Here is a 24,461-nt window from a genome sequence, read left to right as displayed (position 1 = left end):
CCCAAGACCATCCAGCTCCACACTAGGAAAATGCAATGCAAATAGCTAGAGGCCACTTTCCTACTATAGGACACCTCCTCGGGATTCTGTGTTTCAGGGCTTAAAGGTGCTCCCCAAACTCTACCCACAATCTTTTCTCTACCCTTCCAGTTATCCTTCACTTTTTAGAAGGTCTAATTCCAAATGGTATCCAGTGTCTCTCCCCCAGCTGTCCCACTTGGAAACTGACTTCTCTGGTTATGGGATCATCAACTCTCATGACCAACCTTATCCTCCTTGACCTCCCTGGGCTACTGTGCTGAGTGCCTCCTTACCTGCAGGCACTTCTCTAGCCTACCTGCCTTTTTCTCTGCTAATTCTCAAAGATCTTCACCTGGTTCCATTTTCTTCTCTGGTCTGCTGTATCTAAGCAAGCTTCATAAGCTCCTACAGCCTCCCTTTCCTTTCTCTATTTCCCACAGCCTACCCTCTCCCTGTCCCTTCTTCTTCCTCTTCTTTTGTACTGGTGAGTGAACCCCAGCCCAGGTGCTTTCCCACTTAGCCACATCACCAAGCCCTTATTTTTATTTTGAGATAGAATCTCACTAAGTTGCTGAGGCTGGCTTGGAACATGCACACCTCCTTGTTCCTTCTTTATGAAGCCTTTTCTGGTCTCTCTTAAGAGCATTGAACCCTTCTTTCCTGTCCCAGGTACAGATTCCATCTTAATGGGCTACATCATTTTCTACTTCTCAGTTGCTGAGAAATCTGTTCCCTTCCCCCATATATAAGTCCCTCACAGGAACCAGAAAGCGGTTCCTTAGACCGCAGATCCTGGTTCTTAACAGACCTGAAGGGGTATTCATTGAATGCAGGAATAATTCCAAAATCCTGCTCTGTCCTTCCTGAGATCCAGTCTTTAATTTCCTCCTAGATGCCCTGTTGGAAACTTAAACTCCCCGTGTGACTAGGATTATACTCTCCCCTTCCTTGGTCATGTCAATATCCTGCTGGGTTTTCTTGTTTTCACTCTGGTAGTTATTCTCCAGCTTAATGTGCTGAGAATGCCGGGTGGCTATAAAGAGTAATGATGCCTGGGTCCCACCTCAGAAATTCTGATTTAACTCATCTTAAATATGTCAAGGGCATCAAGATTTTTAAGCATCTCCAGACGAACGAAGGGTACCATAATTTTCCAAATAGGAAATTTTGAAGTTATCTCTTTCATTTCAATCAGTTCTGGGATTGTGCTTTACCTCTCTTTTCTCTCCCTGCCTTTTTTTTTATCACCCCCTGGGTGGACAAGGCTCAATACAGCAGTTCTTAAATATCCTAAGTCTGAATACTATTTGGGGATAAAATTGGATGAAAGTTCAGGTTTTCCTGACCATTGTTAAGTTCTCCTAAATCTAAAAACATTATTTCTCCAAGACCAAATCTTTTCTCTAATAAGGGAATGCTGAGCCATAGTGGGGGGTGGGGGAAGAATGAAGGAACTTTGGATTGTGCAGAGGGGAGTAAGGCAAGCGGTGGGGCTGGGGGATGGGAGGGACAATAGAATGAGACAGACACTATTACCCTGCATACAGGTATAGTTACATTACTGGTGTGACTCTGCACCTTGTACAGCCAGAGTGGAGGGGGGCAGGTGTGGGGAGGGAATCTGTCTCCAGATTCTCAATTATGATACGTCGAAGGTAAGAATTTGAACCTAGGTTTCCAGTGACGTGTATTTTTGCTTGAGTCTCACCTGTAAAACCAAAATTTATGCCCTGCTTAAATTACAAACCTTATCAAAGTATAAAAATGGTGAAAGTAATTTTGAAATCAAGAATTGTTTTGAGTTAAAAAATGTCAAGTCTGACTTAAGACAATGACAATTAAAATGTTCGAATCTATTGTGAATTAAAATACTGACATTTATGGGGGAAAAGCAAAAAACAAAAAAACAAAATAAACAAAGACATTATTTCTCCCTAAAATTGACTTTCTTTTGCACAAAACATATTGCCCATTATTTTTGAAAGTCATAAATAGATATATTGATTGTATTTTCATTTTTTTAAAATAAAAATGATGTTTATTTAGTTTTTTTTTCAGAATTCATTTATTTTTAAATGTACTAAATCTTTGCACCTCCTGATTTATGGAAATTTAGTTTAAAGAACAGCCTTTCCCAAAAGTAAGAACTCTTGGGAAAAAAATCCTCCATTAGTCTAACATAAAAGGGTTCCTTTCCCTTCATACCTCCACCTCCAGGACTGTTTTCTTCCCTTTCTATGAACTCAAGAGACCCAAGATGAGAGGGAAGAAAGCATAGAGAGGGGGAAAGGAGTTAACTCTTGTGGACTTTTTACTTCAAACTCTGTTCACTTTGGTATCTCCAGAAAACTCATAATAATCTTAGAATCATTATTCTCATTTTACTAATTGACTTGCCCAAGGTCATTCAGAATGGGGAGGTGGATTTGTTTTTTTTTTTTTCTCATTCCAAAGCTTAGATCCTTTTCATTGCATGACAAAACCCCCAGAGCAAGGGTTTTGTTGCTGACCTTAGGGTATCTGTGGCTTTGAGCCCAGTGCTGCTGACACAGCAGTGCCAAATAGAAGTAAATCTTTTTTTTTTTTTATTTAAATGTATGATATGAAATAATTACTTTTACTTTATTCTTCTTTAACCAGGTTACCAAAACACTGTGGATGATAGGAACCAATGATGACTTTTATTCTTTCTCTATTAGTGCTCCAAAACCATTATTGATGAACATTTCCTGAAGGAGTACATAAATCTTAGTCAACTTTCATCCTGTACATTGCATTCCAATATTAGAAATTAACTGATTCTGGATGATTTTGTATAGTCTCATTTTTTTTTTTTTTTTTTTTAGAGAGAGAGAATTTTTTTAATACTTATTTTTTAGTTTTTGGTGGACATAACATCTTTTTTTTTTTTTTTTTAATGTGGTGCTGAGGATTGAACCCAGTGCCCCGCGCATGCCAGGCAAGCACGCTAAGGCTTGAGCTACATCCCCAGCCCCTGTGTAGTCTCGATTTTTAGTTGTAACAAACTGAGGGCTTTATTATTGCTTACTAATCTAGAATAACTGGGCAAAAGATTGCTAACTTTCAAAACAGGTTAAAAAATAAGTCGTTAATTTGGTAGACTTTAAAGTACTTACAAGCAAACAGATTTCCAAGTTGAAATTTTGTTTTTTCAGGTTCAACTTTGGCTGCACTGAAGTTTCTGATACACAATTGTGTATAGTTATATGGGTAGGCTGACTGTATTACAGCTCCTAAGAGAATGTGAATTGTTGTCAATCATTTAAAAAAATCTACAACAACACAAAACACAATTATAATCTCTGCCTCTTCATAAATTAATGATAAATCCATAAAAACCTACTTAGGCTATTTATTTTCATGGTTGTTAAAATAGTTCTTATTTACTATGTACACTCTTGTATAGGTTAAATTATTCACATACTCTTTGAAAGTCTTCTATGAATTGAAAGCTATAACTCTCTTTCTTGAAGATTGGCTGTTTCACCCAAGTAGAAGTTTGTTGATTGATTTTAAAACTTCATCCTTTAGCCATCTTTAAACTTGAAACCCGCAAGAATGTCTCATGGGCTTCCCTCATGATCCTTACAATTAAGAACCTCCATTGAGATCTGGAACAAAAGGACACCTGTTGCTTGAATTTGTCATCTCAGCAGGTTCCTCTGAAGCTTAGAACCAATGTTTATCTGGAAAAATAAACTAAAAAAAAAAAAATCAATATTTTCATAACTGAAGCCAACTAGCTTTCTGTGGATTTCATGTATGACCAGTTCACACGTAACTCATTTGGTGTTTGTCATTTAATTTGTGTGTTCCTTTGGAATTCTAGCTCCAGGTGGCAAGTCAGATTAACGAGGTTCAAATCGCAGCTCTTGGAGGGATGAAAATAATTGCAATTTCATGGGTTGCTTTGAAAAATATGAGATTATGCATGGGCACTTAGATTGGTTCTCAGCACATAATAAGGGTTCAGTAAATACTAACTAGTTATCATGATCATCTTCTCTTTCCAGTCAACCAGGTGGCCTGAAACTTCCATTAAAAATGGCTTTTGAGCAACATCTTCCTAAAAGCCACTCTTTCAAGGTGCAGGTGCTCTCTCTGTTTGGAAAAAGAAGGACCTAGCTAACATTTTACCAGTCACACGTTAATTCCTTTTAGCATGTTGTGAATAATATGTACTGTGTTAATCAGTTTACTTTGGAAACATCTGTGGAAATGGGACTCTGAAAAACCTGAGAGATTCTGAGCTGAGATTTTGTGGAGCGGGCAAGGACTGGCCCAGAGGGATGCTGCTTGTGTGGCTGTTCTGCAGAAAATCTCTGAAAGAGCACGCAGACAGTAAGGGAAATAGAGATCAATCCCCACACTGTCATTCACTACCTGGCCACTGACAGGCAAACCATGCTTTCAGAACCCCAGTTCCTTTTCAACAACAGAGCTAATTCCACACATCTCGAAAAAGTAGGTCCCAATGTTAAATAACATTTGAATGTTTCTAATAAATGCCTGGCATATAACTGGTGCTCAAGAGGCTTTAGACTAATGCCCAAAGCCTAAAGCCTAAAATAGCCTCCTAGTCCCTACTTGATCTCATCGTCTTGGTTATATCCTTTTATAACACAGGTTATACTCACAAATGGTTTGGTATTTATTTATTTGCCTGCTACGTGTTCACAAGACTTAATATTGGCCCCTCGTGCCACAGAGCGTACATTGTCCTGGAGGTACAGTCCTTCCGGCTGCTTCTCTCAGTCCCTGAAAGCCAATTTACCCTAAGTGGTATCACTTGCTCTCACACACACACACACCTCCCATTCAGTCTTCACTACCACGACAGTACAGCTGTAGCATTTAAAATAATAATAATAATAATCCTCTTGTCAACCAATAACAAGGACAGTCCTCTTGCTGCACCTTCCTGCCCCTCCTACAGCATTTGTCCCAGCTGGCCTGCTTCTTGGTGCATGTCTTCTCTTACCTTCTCTGATGTGATGTTCTCTCTCCTGGACTTCTCCTAATTCTCCTTGTGGAGCTGATTTAAAGCCTCCCTTCCTTCCTCTCCTCTCTTTATCCTCTTACTCTGCTTTCTTGTTTTCATGGTGTCTACTACTATTGGAAATGGTCTCATTTCTTTATTCATTGGAGATGTTTATAGGTGTCTGCCCCTCATCTGGCCCCGTGGAGGCAGAGAAAGGTCTGTTTTGTTCCTCTTCACTCAGTGACTACAGCCCTGCCTCGTACATTCTGTAGTTCAGTGAATTAAACTCCTTCTATTTCAAGTTGCCCCATTATTTTAGGGACTACTCAGAGAAAGAAAAAGCTTCCAGTAAAACTATGAGATACTACTTATCACTTGGGGGTTTTATTTTATATTCATTTAAATAACACATTGAGATTTATTGGATACCGGTTTATTTTTCATAGGTGACTCCTGTGCATGTATGAGGGGGAATATATAGGCAAAGTAAATGAGCAAAGGTGTTTCTTCATCCCCTACAGAATCCAATGCTCTGGATTTACATCTTAGCTCAGGGTCATCAATGTGTCTTTTTCCAAGCCATGTCACTTTTGAGCCATCGCCAGTGCTGGTGGTGTGGCATTTCTTTGGCACCCTCTACTGTTGTTCCCCGGTACTGCATTTTATTTGAAGTCATTGAGATCCATTTCAAGTTTTGATGGTGGAACTTTCTTGATCTTACCAGAAATAGGACTCATTTTTCTTCTCACAGTTGTCCTTGAATATATAGATTGCTGACTGTAACATCAAGGGGTTGTGGTCCTGTAGGCCACCAGAACAAGCAGATTTTTGCACATGTTCAGGCGATGACAACTCTATGTACATCTCTACTGCTGCCTGGCTAGCAGAGGGTATAGCACCCCCCCCCCCCAGGTATCAGATGCACTGGAATATTAAAAACATGGGGAGCAGGGAGTGCATTTTAGAATTGCCAAGATTCTCTAGTGGGTGAACCATAGATTTTTGCTCAATGAATTTACGAATGGATATAGTGTTATTGCTGTGTAAGCCAACTAAACTCTAAAATCAGTCACTTATGATAGCAATTCCACATATTAAAAATTATTTCATCTGCCCTTAAATTCTGGTACCAAAATGAATCAATGATGACTATAATTCAATCTAGAACAAGTGTTTAAATCGCAAATGTACTTTTTCACTTACAATTTCATGGTATTCATTATTCAATATGCATTGTATCTTTAAAAATTTGACTGCAATGTACTATAAATTATCTGCTTAAAAAAAACATAAGTATGACTCAAATTTTCAATAGGATGCCCTGGGTTTCTCTTGCATGGAGAACAGCATTTTATTTTATGCAGGTAATTTTTTTAACCATGAGAGGGCAGTCTTGTTTAACTTATCAAAATTCTCCCTAAAGCCTAGCTGGACAGCTACATCCTGGCACAGCCTATTCCCTGAGCCACTGGTTAAGGGAGGTAGCTTGGAGGAACCCAGCCAGTGTGTTTTTCAGGGTGTTTTCTTGCTGAAGGATAGATGCTCACTGTTTTTCCTTCCTGGGGGGTCTCACATTCGTAGTGAAAAGTGGCAGAAGGGTGTCTAGGAGAAAGAGCTAGTTGTTGGGGATGGATGACATGTATCAGGAATTAGAAGGTTGAAGGTCGAGACGCTATAAAGATCATGTCTGGGATTTGAATCTCTGGATAACAAATGCATCCCTACAGTTGTCCAAACTTGGAAATGTAGTTAAAGACTCCCTGGAGAGGCTGGGATGTGGTTCAAGCCGTAGCGCGCTGGCCTGGCATGCGCAAGGCGCTGGGTTGGATCCTCAGCACCACATAAAAATAAAATAAAGATGTTGTGTCCACCGAGAACTAAAAAATAAAAAATTGAAAAATTATCTCCTCTCTCGAAAAAAAAAAAAAAAAAAAAAGACTCCCTGGAGAGGCTAAGTCATTAAAAAGGCATGAAGTTGAAGGTGGGCCTAGCAAGGAAGGGTGTTATGATCAGGCAGCATAGATGTTCAGGGAGATGAAAGGGGATGGAGCCTTGTCATTCATAATCCTTATTGGATCACTTATTCCTTCCTTCATTTGTCACACAGTGAATTTTATCACTCACGGCCACTGTCATGTGGATTTCATCATATGGAATAAACTATTTAGTATCCAGATAATTATAGTCCAGTCTAAGTGGCGAACAAATGTTTGGACATGGTATCATGGAAAGAGAAGGGACTTAGCAGGGAGGGTTGAGGTCTGGGCAGTACAGAGTTGAGCCAGGTCTGTTCATGTAAACCTGAGCACAAAAGATGCAATGATCAAGAGGGGAGGGGAGGGGAATTTTCATAAGTGTGGATCCCCAAAACAAGGTACCTCACTCTTTTATAGGGAAGACTCAGAAGTGCTTTCCCACAACTGTGGGGTGAGAGTAGTTACTGATATGAGCCCAGTCTCCTTTACAGTTAACAGTCCTTCTTTGGAAGAATCCACTCATTCATTCTACAAACACATAAGGAGGCCCCCCAAACCTGCCAGTTGGTGTGTTAGGAATTACTGACATGCATGAAGAAGATAAAAATCCAATCTCTGTTTTCCAAGTGTCCACAATCAAGTTAGGAAGAATGCATAACCCAGAGGGCAAAATTAATTTTGTGTGTGTGCAGATGTCTGGCCTAGCAATTAATTATACACAGTTTCCTCATTGGCTTTTTTTTTGGGGGGGGGCGGGGTGTGCTGGTGATTGAACCCAGAGCTTTGTGCATACGAGGAAAACACTCTACCAACTGAGCTATATCCCGCAGCCCCTCATTGGCTTTTAATCATAAAAAGATCAGGATAAGCTTCAAAATGGTCAGGATGGAAGTGGTAGAAATCTTAGTAATTCATGCAGGTCTTAGCCCTAAGTTATAATGTGGATTTCCAAGCATGTTCCTTACAAAACAATATCATTTGCATTCCAGAGCTAAATAGGAATGCAGCTCAGATCATGTACTGCTTCCATAGTACTCGATCAGGAGTCTCCAACAGAATTAAAGGTGCATTCCAATTCATGGAGAAAAAGTGATTAAGGAGCTAGTATGGGATCGACATCACTTTTAAATGAATTAATTTATATTTTATGGACAAGAAAAATCTTCTAATTTTATTTGAACATGTGCAGGTTTATTCTGTCCAGTGTGTTTATGCAGCATCCCTGAGACCCTTAGCCTCAGAATTCCTACCCGACTCCTGAGCCCTACCTGAGAAACCCACTCCCTTTTCAATGCAGCTCCATGATCTGAAGACTTAGCCGTGTTCTCAGTCAGGGATCAACACATATGTTCAGCAAGAGAACAGATAGTAAATGTTTTAAGCTTTGTTGGCAACTACTTAAACTCTGCCATAGACAAAAGCACAAGAGCAGCCATAGACGATATGTAAATGAATAAATGTACAAAAATAGGTTTCAGGCCAGATTTGGCTTGCAGGCTGACTTTGCAAGTCCCAGTACTAAGTTACTTAACCCTGCTATGTTAGCTAAAGGGCACCTGAAGTAAGGAGAGCAAGTCTATTAGCCAGTCTCACAGTGATCAATAGCCTTGGAAGAAAGAGATTGGCTATGAGATCTTTGTACTAATTGTTGTCCCTTGATAGAAGACAGGGCCATTCTTGGTAGTATCAGCTGTAGCCAGAATCAAGAGTAATCAGAAGGTTAGAAGAGGAAAACCAGAAGTTAGAAAAATGATATCCAAATAGAGGGTGGAGTTGTTGGTGAAGAGCATTAAGACTCTAGAGTATCTGAGAGAATTAGGATTGGTGAGGGATGTTGATTTTATGATGCAGAAGTCCTGACACCTCCATCCTAGAAGAAATCCTACTGGTTTTTTAAAAATGGTTTTCATAGGTGCATTATAATTACACATAATAGTGTGGTTCCTTATGACATATTCATACGTGCACAGGACATAGTTTGATCAATCTCATTTCCTAGTACTTCGCCTTTCCCTTCCTCCGTCCTCCTCATCTCCATTCTCAACACTATTGGTCTCTTTTCTATTTTTTAATTGGTGCATTATAACTACACATAAGGTGGGATTTATTGTGATATATTATACATGCACATGGCATATGATCTCATTACCCAGTGCCTCCCCTTTTCCTTTCCTTTTCCCTCCCCCTTGAGCCACCCTCTTCTAGTCTTCTGCCCTTTTCCCTTGTATTTTTAGGAGAGTCCCTTTTTTCTCTCTCTGGCTTCTGCATATGAAAGAAAGCATTTGACCCTTGATTTTTTTATGTCTGGCTTATTTCACTTAGTATCATGGTCTCCAGATCCATCCGTGTGCCCACAAATGACATCATTACAATCTTCCAGTTGAGGGAAACTCAATTGTGTATACATACCATGTTTCTTTATCCATTTATCTATTGATGGACATCTAGGGTGGGACCTTAACCTAGCTATTGTGTGTTGTGCTGCTGTAACTGATTTCTAGCTTCAGTGTGGCCATTCCTGGGTTCCTATGGGATTTTTATTGTTCTTATTTCTAATACGGAGCCTTCTGGCTGATCTCCCACTGCTAGAGGTAACCTCAATGAATTTCTGTTTCTGAGAACTGAGGTAACCATCGCCCTGCCTGTAGGCTGGGAACCAGAGTTGGATTTCAAATATTCATTGCGCAATATTGGCTAAGTTAGGAGATTTCTCTGTTAATCATTCGTTTGAGACTTTTTTGTCTAGTCCTTGAATGCACTGAGTAAGCCCAAGTCATTTTTTTCTCTTGAAAATGCACAAACATTTTCTCTGGGGGCATCTGATGCAGAGTAAGCATGGTGTGTGTCCCTTTCTGGCCCTTCAGGGCTGTTCAGTGAGGCATTAGTGCTCCATATGGCGAAAATTGTTCCCTGACAATTCTCGTTTATTCCAGTTGCTGCCTCTATTGAGGATCTCAGGAAAACCTTTTCATATTTCTCACCTGAGTGCTGTGAAGGATTTTGGGCTGCCTGGGAACAGATTTAAAAGAAGGTTACATTATTAATCAATATGCTTTTATGTCCAGTTATCCCTGGCCAGAGATGAGTCCTTCACATTGCTCTTAACAGTCCATGGAACTTAATTCAACCCTTGTCATCTCTGACAGTGTTTTATGGTCCCCTCCTCTGACTGCCAATCTTAAAATAACTCAGATTTTGGGGGGAAAAAAAACAAACTTTGTCCATTTTCTCCCTACAGTATGGCAAAAAAAGATGCAATTTTGTAGCTATTCAGGATAGAAACACATTTTTATCACTAAAAGGGTGAATTCTTAGATTTGTTAGCATAACTTCTTTCACAGCTGTGCTGCAAGATATTTTATTTCTGATTTCTTCATATTAAAAAATAAATAACTGTTTAGCTAACTGCCAAACATCACATAAAACATGGCACCTTGCTTTGGGAAATTGTTCCTTATAGATCTAGGAGTGCATTGACGTTATTAATATGAGTCCCTTAGGTGTCTCTTCTTGAAAGCAGGTGAAAATAGACATCACGACTATTCATCATTCTGTTATAGGCCAATCTGCATTAATAACATATCTAACATTGGCAGACTTGCCATGTACTTAGTCAATGAAGCACAGAGTATTGTTAATTTACCCAAGGTCTCACAGCAAGTAGCAGATACATTGGGTTCCAGTTAGGGACATCTCTGCACTCTCCCACTTCCATGGTTTTTTGGCCACAAGGTCAGGTTCCATTCGCAGAGCATGGAAATCTGAAGAGGGAAACCCAGGTGTGAGCAAGGAGATATTTGATCCCTTTAAATCCTGTGCCCCCCCCCACTCCATTTTTTTTTTCCTATTAGCAAGAGAAATAGGTTCCCATGAATGTATTTTAAGTAACAAGTCAGACAATCAATGCAACATATTGATGCCCACTGTGTGGGTGGCCCCTCTATTCGACTCTTTCACAAAGAGGTTACAGATCAGAACAGAAGCAGCTCAGAGCCCACTGGTTGCAGAGACGGACAGAGACCTGCGAGAACCTTGTTTTACATGAGGCTTGTCTTTATAGAAAGCTGTGCTCCATGCTGCTCACATGGCTGTCTCCTGTCCTAATTAATTTGGGGCTCTCCGTTGGATTTTAATTACAGACCTATTAATTCATGGGAAGAGCTGACAGATGTAGGTTTGTCATAGCAAATTAATAGGCAAGTGCTGGGTAGAAAGTCCTCAAGACTCTTCAGTAATTGATTCACAGACAAGTTGCTGGTTGGAGGGGGGGAGAAGCACAACTGGACTAACTTTGATTACCTGGAGTAGTGTTTTTTAGAAGGAAAGACCCAGAGGCCCAAAACAAAGGTCTCAGTCAGGGACTCTATTTTCTATTGCAGCTGGGGACAATGAGCTGGGGAGACTATTAATAGAAGTAATAGGATGAGATTGGGCTGGGTCACCTGGAAACAGGTGAGCACAGCCCCCTGGGATGGTAGGAACACAATTGGGGGCAAGAAAGAATCAACTGCTTTTGTTTTGTTTCGCTGGTTAGCAGGGTTTGTTCTCAAACCTTAATATAAAACTTTAGAGAAAGTTGAACCACAGAAAGTTCCTTTTTTTGTCTTAGTCAAAGCCTGGAGCTGAGCACAATGGTATATACATGCCTATAATCCCAGCTACTCCAGAGGCTCAAGCAAGAGACTCACAAATTCTAGGCCAGCCTGGGCAACTTAGTGAGACCCTGTCTCTAAATAAACAGGGCTGGGGTGTAGCTCTGCTGTAGTGTGTGCTTTCCCAGCATGCATAAGGCCCTAGGTTCAATTCCCTGTATGGAGGCTGGGGGACAGAAGCTAGGAACAGAATTTGGATAATGACCAATTTTTTTTTTTGTTTGTTTGTTCACATCAGTGCTTCTGCCCCTTGAAGGCTGAAGTGGTTTCCCCCAAACCCTAAGTTATTCTTGGAAAGGAGTAAAATGAGAATTGAGGAGAAGGAAGGCACCTTGAGTTGCTTGTAGAGGTCAATACGTGTCTCTATGGGGAAATCAACCCATCTAAAGGCTTTCTATAAGGCAGGATTTCTGTCAAGAAAAGCATCCTCTTAGGAACGAATTGGAATTACACAGAAAAAGATTTAAAGCAGTCAAGTAGAACTTCCTAATTACTAGAGTGTTGAGACTCTAGAATACATAAAGAGAGTGGGAAATCTCTTTAATGCTCCAAAGATAAAGATACAAATAAATGTAATAAATTAGTGTTTTTAAAAATGTTTCTACTTTTTCAACATAAATCTTTGTGTGTGTGTGTGTGTGTGTGTACCCCTGGATTGAACCCAGGGGAGCTTAACCACTGAGCCACGTCCCCAGAATTTTTTAGTTTTTATTTTGAGACTGGGTCTTACTAAGTTGCTGAGGTTGAAACTTGTGATCCTCCTGCCTCAGCCTCCCAAGCCACTAGGATTACAAGTGTGTGCCACCATACCCAACTTTTTAAACATAATTCTTAACCATCATTTAAGACCCCTGGGCAGAAGTAGTTGCTCTAATGCTTCTTACCTGTACATACTTGCATATGTGCCTATCCACTATGATACCTGTTCACAATACCATCTATTCTGCTCTTAAATATTAACTGCATTCCTTAAGGAAATTTTGTGTTATTTTTTAAGTGTTACTAAAGCCACTATTTAATTGTTATGAAATGGATTCATTATTTTTCCTGAAATTTTTCAATAATCAGGATGTTTCTATAGCCAATGTGTCCTTGTAATCTCTAAAAATCACTAAGCAGACCCAGCATTGGGTTTCCTCAAGTGAAATGGTTTCTTTAAACCCTGGTATGCTTGTGATTGGAACATCTTTTACACTATTATATTTTGTTTATTTTTTGGGCACTGGGTATTGGACTCAGAAGCACTTTACCACTGAGCTACATCTCCAACCCTTTTTATTTTTATTTTTTAAATTTTGAGACAGGGTATTATTAAGTTGCTTGAGGTCTCACTAAGTTGATGAGACTGGCCTCAAACTTGAGATCCTGCGACTTCATTTTCCCAAGTTGCTAGAATTGTAATCATGTGACACTATTCCTGGCTTTTTTACACTCTTTGGAAATGACTGGTTATATCCATTGTTACTATAACAAAAACTCAGATTCTCTCAAAGTAACTGCAATAGATGAGCCAAAGCATTTATGCTATACCACATGGATGACAGATTGTTTTCTTCTCTCTATGGGCATAGCTAGTTCCTGGTGATCCTTTCCAACTAACTGGTAGTCATCCTTAGAGTGCTAATATTGTTCTCTGATTTCAATCTTATTATAGTCAAATCATGTCATAAAAACATAAATTATAAGAGAAATGCCTGTTTTAGACTTATGTTTTACACAACTGGCTGCACATCAGAATCACCCAGGGATCTATGAAACACTAATACTTCTTATGTGTACATCAGATGAAAGGATCAGAATCTCTGGGTTTGGGGTTTGGGAATTTGTTTTCATAAAGCTTCCCCCTCTCTCCTTCAAATATAGAACCGAATTTGAAAACCACTATATAAGCTTACCTCTGTAGTCGCTTAAAAGTTTAGAATCTATCCAATGGAGTAAAAAAAAAAAAAAAAAATAGGAAACCCCTTTCTTCCAACTAAGATTCTTATAATAATAGTTTCCCAATGAATTAATTAATGTATGAAAGGAACATAACTTATTATCACTAATTTATTTGGGGAAGAAATCCTTTGAAGTATCCTTAGAAAAACTACATGTAATTTTCTCTATAATAATCATGCAAAGAATGCTTCCCAGTTAGCACTGAGATGAAAATGGCCAAGGTTGAACAGGGGAATTGTTGAGATAATAGTTGTGAAAGTATTACAACAAAGTTTGGCATGTAATAGTTTCATAAATGTTCAATAGATATTTCCTTCCTGGTAAACTTCTATTTCTTCCATATTTTGTCTGACTCTTGTCTCTTGCTGTAGATATCCAACCTTCTGTTTTCTATGAATCTGAAGAACAAAACATATAAAGTTACTTTAAAACCTCAACCTTACATAATATTAATTATTATTTTCTGGAATATTATAGAAGTTAAATGTATTTTCACTTTTACTGCTTTACCGACCCCTTCTCTTAATTAGTCTTTAGTAATGAGACCTCCATACTAAAAGCTAATACTTTTCTATTCTTGAGTAAAACTGTTCCAATCCTCTGTTTTTCTTAAAGATTATCAATAGTTCAGGAAAAAGTCAAGCACTTTGTACCACAACTGTGGAGTTTCCACCCACTGGTTTTCATTTTAATTACCTAGGTGAATGTTTATTTCTGCGTTTTGATTATTCTTACCCAATATAGATGCACATTAAATGTTATTCATGCGTTTATCACAAATGTAATTGGGGATCATTCCTATCTTGCCTGCCTTCTCTGCTGTATGGTAAGCTTCTCTGAGGTAAACCCTGTCTATCTTACACAGTACCTGAAATATGCAAATCTGCTTCAACCCCAAAGGACCCTCTAATTCCTTCCCTTTTTTCTACCCTTTACATAAAGTTATTTATTTTTGCTTTATTTACTTCCTTATCTCACAATCTCTCTTCAACCCATTCTAAGTGTTTTTTTTTTTTTTTCCTATCCCTGAATAGAAATTTCTCTGACCATAGTCACTAATGATTCAGAATGGTTCATTGGTAACTTCTTGATCTTGTCTTAAGGATTCCTGGGCAGCTTTCAAAATAGCTGATGCACTTTTTTTTTTTTTTTAATGTTCACTTGATTGCATGATGCCATACATTTGTGTGTGTGTGTGTGTTAAATTTGTTGTCACTGTGAAAAAGTATCTTAGAGAATCAACTTAAAAGGAAAGGTTTATTTTGTTTTATAGTTTCAGTTCATGGTTGGCTGGCTCCATTGCTTTGGGGCCTGTGGCAAATCAGTACATTATGGCAGGGAGCACATGGTAAAGTAAATCTGCTCACCTCATGGTGGCCAGGAAGCAAAGAGCAAGAAAGGAAGAGTCCCACTATCTCATTTAAGGTTAAGCCCCCCAGTGACTCAATTCCCATCCACTAGTCCCCACATCCTAAAGATTCTAACACCTTTGCTGGGCACGTGGTGGTGCATGCCTGTAATCTCAGCGGCTCAGGAGGCTGAGGCAGGAGGATTTTGTGAGTTCAAAGTCAGCCTCAGCAAAAGTGAGGTGTTAAGCATCTCAGTGAGACGCTAAAAACTCAGTGAGACCCTGTCTCTAAATAAAAATACAAAATAGGGGTGGGGATGTGACTCAGTGACCAAGTGCCCCAGAGTTCAATCCCTGGTACCCCCCCCCCCCAAAAAAAAAAAAAAAGATTCTACCAACTTCACACAGTGCCATAGACTGATGATCAAGTCTTTAACATTTGGGCTTTGGGGGGAAATATAAGATTCAAACATAAAACTTAATTTCCTCCCATCTCACAGATTAGCCTTCTGATGGTCCCATCTCTATGTCAAGTCGGTAATTATCAGGTGTGCTAGGGCTCTGTTCTGGGTGTCTCTAACTCATTGCCCTGCCTGAATTCTTGCTTCCCTGTACTGCCGTAGAGAGTGAGCTTTTGAAAACCACAAATCTAAGGATGTCACACATCCTTTCTTCATGCCTTAAAACTATCAATCACCTTGGCTCCATACTTGAAAATTCAAATTACCCATGTTGATCTATCTAACTCTATGCCAGTGGTTGTCCAACTTGAGCCACACCATAGTCCCCTGGCAGACCTATTAAAGCCCAGAAGGCTAGGCCCTAACCTCTGAGTTTCTGATTCAGGAGACCTGGAGCCTGGGTGGAGAATTCACACTTCTCAAAGGTTCCCAGGTGCCTCGGATGCTGTCAGCCTGGAGAGCACACTCTGTGAAGCCATACTCTGTCCAGTCTGGCCCTGTCTACCTGTCTGACCTCAACACATACTAACTTCCTTTCCTTTTATGCTCCTTCCACCCGGGGTCCTTCCTTCTCTGAAATTAGAACTTTTGCATGAACTGTGCAGTCTTCCTAGAAGACTCTTCTTCTAATTTTAATTTTGGGACTGATGGTTCCTTCTTGTTACCAGAATCTCAATTTGTCACTCCCTTACCACCCGATCAAAAGAACTACCCAAACTCTCTGTATCAAATTGTTGTGTTATAACTTCCTGCAGTGTATAGCACTGCCCAATTTTCTTCTTTATTTGTTCGTTTTAAGTAAGTTTCATGAGACCATGGGTCTTGGTCTGTTTTGTTCACCACTGTGACCCCAGCAACTGGGAAAAATACCTGGCATATAGAAATAGCTCAATAAATAAATGTTGAATGAATAAGGAGAGGCTCTTCAAATATTTAATGCATGAATGAGAAAAGATGATTTTTGTAGCATATTTAAACTTAATCACTAGTGAGCTTAAATGGAGCAGATTTTGGTAGAAGAATTGACCAAGAGTTACCCCCTTTACCTATCCTATATTCCTGGGCTCAATTTCCTCCTGCTGAGAGCTGAGAGCTTAATTAAATCTAGTTCATTGTTCCTTTGGATTTATGTTTCTTTCATTTGGGCATTAAAAATAAATCCTTAGGAGGCTGAGGCAATGGGAGATGGGAGAAATAACAGTAAGATCAACACTGCAGCTAGAGAGTTGTGCTTTTACTTGAAAAAAGTGAATTAACAACAACAACAATAATAAATTTGTAAGTGGATTGCAAATTAAATTTTAAAACAATTTATAAAAAACAAAACAAATTAGTAGGACGTTTTAAGTTTGGGGACTCCACCATATTTCATATGGTTGCTTTGTTATTCTCTTCGAATCCTAATTGTTTCCTTCACAGTACTTATAATAACTCAAATTCATTTTTGTGTCTGTCTCATGTCTAGTTTTCTTACTTAAATGTAAGCATAATGTTTAGTCCTTAGTAAATGATCCGTAAACTACTGTGAAAGGAATGAATTAATATTTCTATTGTAGTACATCTCTCCTTGTTCCCACTCTTTAGTTAATCCTTCCCTTCTAGAGTGTGAAGTCCCAGAAGGTGAGAAAGCATCTTTTTATCTTCATATTGATGAGGCTGGTGCCTAACATTGAGTAGGCACTCAATAAATGCTTGCTGAATTGAATTGTTTCTCCTCTCCAGGGATGCAGAGGAATATCTGCTGGTGAACTGGTGGTCTCTATGAATTTCTTGACTTATTCTGGTTAGGCTGTGGTTAACCAGTGCTCCATGGTGTCTCATGCTGAGGCTGGTTCATGTTGGTGTGCAAGAGCCAGTTTCATATTTTCAGGAAACTGGTGAGCAGATTGATGTCATGATGGTAGCCTGAAATCAGCCAGGGTGGGAGTATTCGCATCTTAGAAATCAGAGGAAGCTATGAGTCAAACATTTAGTTTTTTATTTCTTTTGCTGGATGCTGTCTTATTGTCTGAACACCAAGGTCACAAATAAGTATCGATCTTTTTGCCCAGTTTTTCATTCCTTGAATTCCGGCAATAGTTGGTCTAGCACTTAAAGAAATAACTGGAACTTTGTACCATGTGACCATCACCTCTACATTAGCAGATAAATAACTTCTTAAGATCTACCATAGTCTCATGCCTATAGCTAACAAAACTGTTGTAATATTAAAATTTGTTAAATGAATAGATCTTATATTAATTTTTATATTATAGGCACAAACACACACACACACACACATACACACAAACAGTAATAAGGAGGAGGTGGAGGAAGTTTTGGGAGATGTTGGCCATGTGTTTGCCTGTGGTGGTGGTGATTATTTCCTGGGTTTATGCTCCTCTCCAAAGACATCCAATCATGCACGTCACATACATACAGTTTTTAACATGTCAGCCATACGAAGAAAGTGGGTTAAAATAAATAAACATACACTTACACATGGACCCCCTTTTGTCTCTTTCAGGGTGGATTTTTCCTGGAGATTTCTGAAGGGGCCTGGGAGAGAGTTCTGTTAAAGCTGTGAAGATCAGAACTAGAGCTGTTCTTAAGGCCTCTCTACTTTTGCTTCCCTGGGGTTTAGTTCTTCTGAGCTGATGAACTTCACGTTCCCTGCCAATCCTCTCCTTCCCCTGCCTCAAACCAAAAAACAAGAAACCAAACCCTGAAGTTTATTTGAATTAGGTATTATTCACCTACATCCAAAAGAAGTCTGACCAATATAGTACAGATATTCAATGTTAATATTTTATTAAAATATAACTATGGATGTGATACATAGTGCAATGGGGGCGTAGTAGTATTGGATTATTGAGCCAAAAAAAAGAAAAAAAAAACCTATTGTCAGTGGGAGTTTCCAGCCCTACCATATAGACTTTGTGTGTAGTTGAGGAAAACTATTTAATATCTCTGTTCTCTGTTTCTTCCACTGTGAAATGGGGATACTGCTACCAACTCTATCTCACAGGGTAACTGAACTGATCAAATATGACAGCAAACATGAAAGTATCTCATCCATATGAAGATCTTTATATCTATGATGGTATGATTAGCCTCATGAAGAAAGAATGGAATTTATCAAGTAAATTAATCATTAGAAAATATTTCTGATGTTTCTGCTTTTTTGTTCCCCCTGGTGTTTCTGAATGTAACAGTTTATAAATATGGAACATTTCCAATGCTCCTGGTCATCTTAGGTTCTGGTCATTTAGGACATAAAATGTGTACTGATGTTTAGGAGTAAACAATAGAAACAAAATGGTCTCTTGTCCTCAGACGCTTACTTTTTAGAATAGTTTGTGATGAGAATATGGCAGAAGGAAGGCAAGAGAACTTGGTCTTCATACTGACTGGGTCACCGTTCGATGTACAAGTCATTGGGCCTCCACATTCCCACCTACACAATGAAGAGTTTGTCCTACTTCTCTAAAATGCTCTCTGGGTCAATAAATCAATAATCCTAATTGAGTAGACAGGGCATGCACACATGAACAGATATAAGAATGCTTACAGAGTAATTTGCCAGGCAGTACACTCGGGTGCAGGCAGCGTATTAAGTGGTTAGGTGAGTCTACTGGAAGAGGGACCCCACTTGGGTGGTCCTACTTGGGAAAGATATTGACATCCTGACAGATGATGCCAATGAGCTACTTACAAAAAAAAAAAAAAATTAAATGCAACGTCAGCACATGAAATTGAACTGCTTTTATCCAACTCTCTACAGTGGAATAACAGAACACGCAAAATCCTACTTGGTGTCTGCTGGTGCTGGGTGCTTTCCTACGTATTGTTTCATGTGATTTCAAAGAAGTTCAGTAACTGGCCAAGGGTCATCCAGGGAGCAAAGGCAGAAGAGAATCAAACGGAAAAAAATCTCTTGATGTTGAGACCAACTTTCCTGCTGCTGGACCATCATTGCCTGTCTTCCACTTGACTTCACCCCATGGCATGCCAACTGATTGGACCCTAGATCTCAAAGAACCTGGTCAACTAAATGCATTTTGGTCTCCACCCCCAACTCAGTTTACATAGTAATTTTACATTTTTAAAACCAAAGGAATAAATTTTATACTTATATCTTCATTACTTTTTTTCTTTTGCTAATATTCCAGCAGCTGTCAGTTTCTGTTTCTGCTGATTTCCTGTGTATCATTAAGAACTAATAACCTCGAGCTGCTAGCTGTCCTTCAAAGGCAACCCTACCCAGCTCAGTGTTCCAATTCCTTTAGGTGAAGCATCATTTTCAATTTTGTAGACAGCAAACTCTTTGCGTGTAGAGGGGGGGGGAAACATTATCACTAAGTTTCTTTGTAATATTTCTCTTCCGTCCATCTTGTTAGTCCTCACTGTGTATACCCCGTGTGTTTTGGCCACTGGAGTATTTCCTGGAGTTGCTACTAATAGATTAATGCACAGTGCTTTATTAAGATATACGGATACGTCACCCCAGTGCCTTGCTAAGCCTCAGATGCTCTGGAGGGCAGCTGCAGTTCTTCCCTGGAAATGAGTCCCTGCCTCAGTTCTCTGAAAAAAATTTAAGTGATCAGGCCATTCTGTCAGTGCCTGAAACAGCTCTCTGCTTTCCCCCTTGTGAGTCCTCTATGGAAAATATTCCATGCAATGCGATGAAAATAAACTGAGAGAGAAGTATATCTATCATGCACAGGGTCAGAGACCCCGATTCAGAAAGCTCAGAAACAATAATGGGAAGTTTTATTCTTGAAAGGCAATTGCTGAACTTCAGATTGCACACAGGGATCTGGAATCAGCTTGGGGACATCAGCCGCATGAGGGGTGCACGTGTAGCAGTTGTTCAGAAGGTTTACCCTTCAACGTGTGACTCTCCTTTCAATACTGCTCATTAGAGAGCCTGCTGCACGCCAGGGCTGACATGTCCTGCACTGAGGTTGAAATCATCTTTAAAGTTAGAATGATATAAGGTGCTCTCACTATCATTGTAGGTAAGAATCTTCCTACTATATTGTTCACACTGAGAAAACAGAAATGTAACTGGGAATCCACTTGGTTCAGATACTTGTATTTTATTTTATTTGGGGGGTGCCAGGATTGAACTCAGAGACATTGAACCACTGAGCCACATCCCCAGCCCTATTTTGTATTTTTTTTTTTAGAGATAGGATCTCACTGAGTTGCTTAGCACCTCACGTTTTTGGCTGAGGCTGGCTTTGAACTTGCCATCCTCCTGCCTCAGCCTCCCAAGCAGCTGGAATTAAAGGCGTGAAGCTACCGCTCCCAGCTAATGATACTTGTGTTTTATAATCCCTGAGAGAGGTGCATAACTTGAGGCTTTCCGAAGAGCTAAGAATGATCAACTATAAAGTGTGTAATGGAAAAACTTGCAATCAGCTGGCTAGATTTTGGGCGGGGGTAGGTTACTAGGGATTGAACTCAGAGGCACTGGACCACTGAGCCACTTCCCCAGCCCTATGTTGTATTTTATTTAGAGATAGGGTCTCACTGAGTTGCTTAGCACCTTCCTTTTACTGAGGCTGGATTTGATAGAGGAGGGATTTTTAAAGTTCAGTAGCTCATGATTAAAAAATAAATATGAAAACATTCATTAGTAAACTGAAGTAACAATTTTGTTTCTGTTGTTGAACAAATTATTTTTAAACATTTACTATGTACCACAATTCTGTTTTGAATCTAGCTGTGTAAAATACTTTTCTATTACTAGACTTTAAAGGAAACACAAATAAATATTACATATAGTAGTCCCCCTTACCACAGGGAACACATTCTAAGACCTCCAGTGGATGCCTGAAACTGCAGATAATACTGAGCCCTGTACACATTATGATTTTTTTCTATACATACACACACATCAATGATAAAGTTTAATTTATAAATTAGGTACAGTTATAGAGCCACAATAACTAACAATAATAATTATAGCAATAAATGTAAATAAAAGTTATGTGAATGTAGTCTCCCTCTGAAAGTATCTTACTGTAATATTCTCACCCTTCTTCCTGGGAAGCTATGACGTGCACACATGATAAGGTGGAGTGAGGTGAGTGATGGAGGCATTGTGACGTAGTAGGAGGCTACTGTGTAAACATTGCCTGAGCAGAAGCACACCAATGCCAAGAAAGTTGATTTCACAGCCAAAATAACTCTCAAGTGTCTAATAGGCAGGCAGCATATGCAGCATGGGTACACTGGACAAAGGGATGATTTATGGTTGGGCAGGATAGGGTGGGAGAATGGGAGGTTTCATCATGCTGCTTAGAACGTCATACAATTAAGACTCATCCATTATTTATTTCTGGGGATTTTTTTTTAGTGTTTTCAGATTTTAGTTCATAGAGGGTAACAATCCTCAGAAAGCAAAAGCATGAATAGGTGGGGAGCAACAGTACATATTATTTTACTAAAGTTGAGTTGATTGAGGCATAATTTATATAGAGTATAATTCACCCTTTTGTATTGTTCTAAGAATTTGGACAAATATATATGGCTGGGTAACCACTACCACAATCAAGATAAATAATATTTGCATTACTTGAAAAATGTTCTTCATGCCCTTTGTAGTTACCTTCTCTCTCCACCCTAGTCTCAAGCCCTAAGAGACTACTTTTAAATGTTCTTTATATGCCTTTTTTTCAAAACGCCATATAAGTAGAATCTGGAATCTCCATTTAGCATAAAGCTTTTGAGCTTCATCTTTGTAGTTACAGGTATCAGTAGTTCCTTTTCATTGCTAAGAAGTATTCCATTGTTTTGATATACCACACTTGTTTATTCATTAACAAGTTGATGGACGTGAGACTTCTCATTTGTTACTGGCTATTACAAATAAAGTCGTTATGAACATTTATGTACAACTCTTTGTGTGAATATGTGCTTTCACTTGACTAGAAGTGGAATGGTTGTGTCATGTGATAAATGTATATTTAACTTTTTAATAAATTGCCATACTGCTTTCCAAAATGGTGGTACCATCTTATATGCCCATCAGCAGTGTGGGATAGTTACAATGACATCCTCTTCAACATGTGGTATGGTCAGCCTTTTTAATTTGGCTATGCTAACAGATGTCTAGTAATATCTCATGGTGGTTTTAATTTGCATTTTCCTAACACCTTGTGAAGTTGTTAGTAGGTGCTCAACAAATCATAAGATATTGTACATGTGTCCATATTCTTACTTTTCATCTGTGTATCTTTAAGAGTCTGTATTGTCTTTTCTATTTTATTTGGTTGTTTTTATTTTCATTATTGAGTCATGAGAGTTTTTTTTATATATTCTGGATATCAGTCCATTATCTGATGTCTTTTATAAATATTTTCTCCCAGTAAGTTTTCGTTTTCTTAACAGTGTTGTTCAAAGAGAAGTTTTTAATTCTTATGAAATCAAAGCTTTCTTTTATCTTTTTTCTTTGACGGCTTATGCTTTTTGTGCTTATACAAGAAATCTTTGCCTAGCCTTTACATATATATTCTTGGATAAGGAAAATAACTTTTTATGAAACCTAGAAAGAAGGTCTCTATAACTTCAAAACTTTCCTGAAATTTACATCTCTGCAAATGTCTTCAAGATAAATCGCTCATATATACAGTAAATCTTTCTAACTGATTTATTTTAGTTCACAGCACTCCTTCTTTGTAATGAGAATTTTTCTACATTGGTAGAGCCATCTGTAGATATTTTTATTATTTTGTGTGTGAATCATCATTAGGTACTAAGATATTCATAGAGTTCTTTTCCCTGGTCAATTTCAGAGCACATTTTCTGTTGCAATTAGTTATTTGATGTTTTTTGGCCTACTTATTTTTATTATTTATCTATAATTACATTTGACTATAATTTAATGACAGGTTGAAAGCCACACCATTTTCCCTTTTATTTTATATAAAGACTGAGTAAATTCTACAATGGAGGATGCTGTTATAATTATCATCAAGTTATTGAGAATATACTCTTTTTTTTTTTTGCTTTAGTTTTTCAAGAGTCGTTTCCTACAGCTTCATTTTGACACACCATATTTTATAAAATATTTCAGTCATATAAGGCTTTGCACAGAAACCAATCACAATACCTCCCTTGTACTAACACATTGTTCCTGCCTTCATGCTTAATTTTCTTATTGATCATGCTTATTGTGAATATTCATAATTCTTTGACAGGAAAGATGTTCATTTTCATTCTTTTCTACATCATTCTATCATTGGGGAAGCCGTTGGGTGTCTGAGTCACATTGTATCATGCTGGTCTTTATTTTCTTGCACTAGATTATCAGTGTCTTGAGGTCTGGGACTATATTCCTATTCCCAGTACCCAGCAGAAAACTTGCACGCAGTTACTGGGGAGATGAAGGTGCATGTTAAAGCAATATCAAGATTTCCACAAACTAATGAAACATTGACATTATGTATTCATTTTTTTCCTTTCTGGAAACAGAAGGCAGTGACTCATGGAGGTCAAAAGCTGAGTTTTGGAATTAGATGGCCTTGGGTTCAAATCCAACTCTGTCCCCTGGTTTGTTATCTTAGACAACAAGTTTACCTTTTGCACACTGTTTTTCTCATTTGTAAAATGAGATCATGTCTTTTTTTTTATCTACAAAATAAGGATAATGGGTTGTATTGAGTGTTCAGTGAGTCACAAAGAATGTAGCACAGGGCATTCAAAATATGTCAGTTGTCAGTGGTGGTAGCATGAGAATGTATTTTTAAATATGTGTTTATATCATCAGTTTTCTGCCTTATAAAAAATGTAAGGTCTTGAGTTTTACAGACTACAACCAACATGCAGTATTTGTTTTAACACAAAAGAAAAATTGTTTTGCATCTTATGAACCATCTTGAATTCCACCCACCCGTCTGAATTCCACGTTCAGCCTCACAGACCCTATTGCATCTGTTGATATTTGCTTCATGTGCATTTTATTAATGGCGCGTACGATTGAGTCACATATCAACTGTGAGGACTTTGACTTCCCAAATGAAAAGTTCACAGAGCGAGCCGGCAGGGTGTACCTGGACTTTCTGTATTCTG

The 24,461-nt window shown here is 38.7% G+C and overlaps 1 protein-coding gene across 1 annotated transcript in view; it reads left to right on the top strand.

Annotated features, from left to right (window-relative positions):
• Cox11 (cytochrome c oxidase copper chaperone COX11) overlaps positions 1 to 18,544 on the top strand; it is a 69,756-nt gene extending 51,212 nt beyond the window's left edge. Inside the window, exon 5 of the mRNA XM_076871653.2 lies at positions 17,908 to 18,544. The gene's annotated coding sequence lies outside the window, so the exon portion shown is untranslated. The remainder of the gene's footprint in view (positions 1 to 17,907) is intronic.
• Positions 18,545 to 24,461: the final 5,917 nt, after the last annotated feature.

This window comes from Callospermophilus lateralis, chromosome 11 (assembly GCF_048772815.1).
Source record: "Callospermophilus lateralis isolate mCalLat2 chromosome 11, mCalLat2.hap1, whole genome shotgun sequence".
NCBI classification, from domain to species: Eukaryota; Metazoa; Chordata; class Mammalia; order Rodentia; family Sciuridae; genus Callospermophilus; species Callospermophilus lateralis.
The sequence above is the reverse complement of the archived record's forward strand: the minus strand, read 5'-3'. Positions and strand labels throughout refer to the sequence as shown.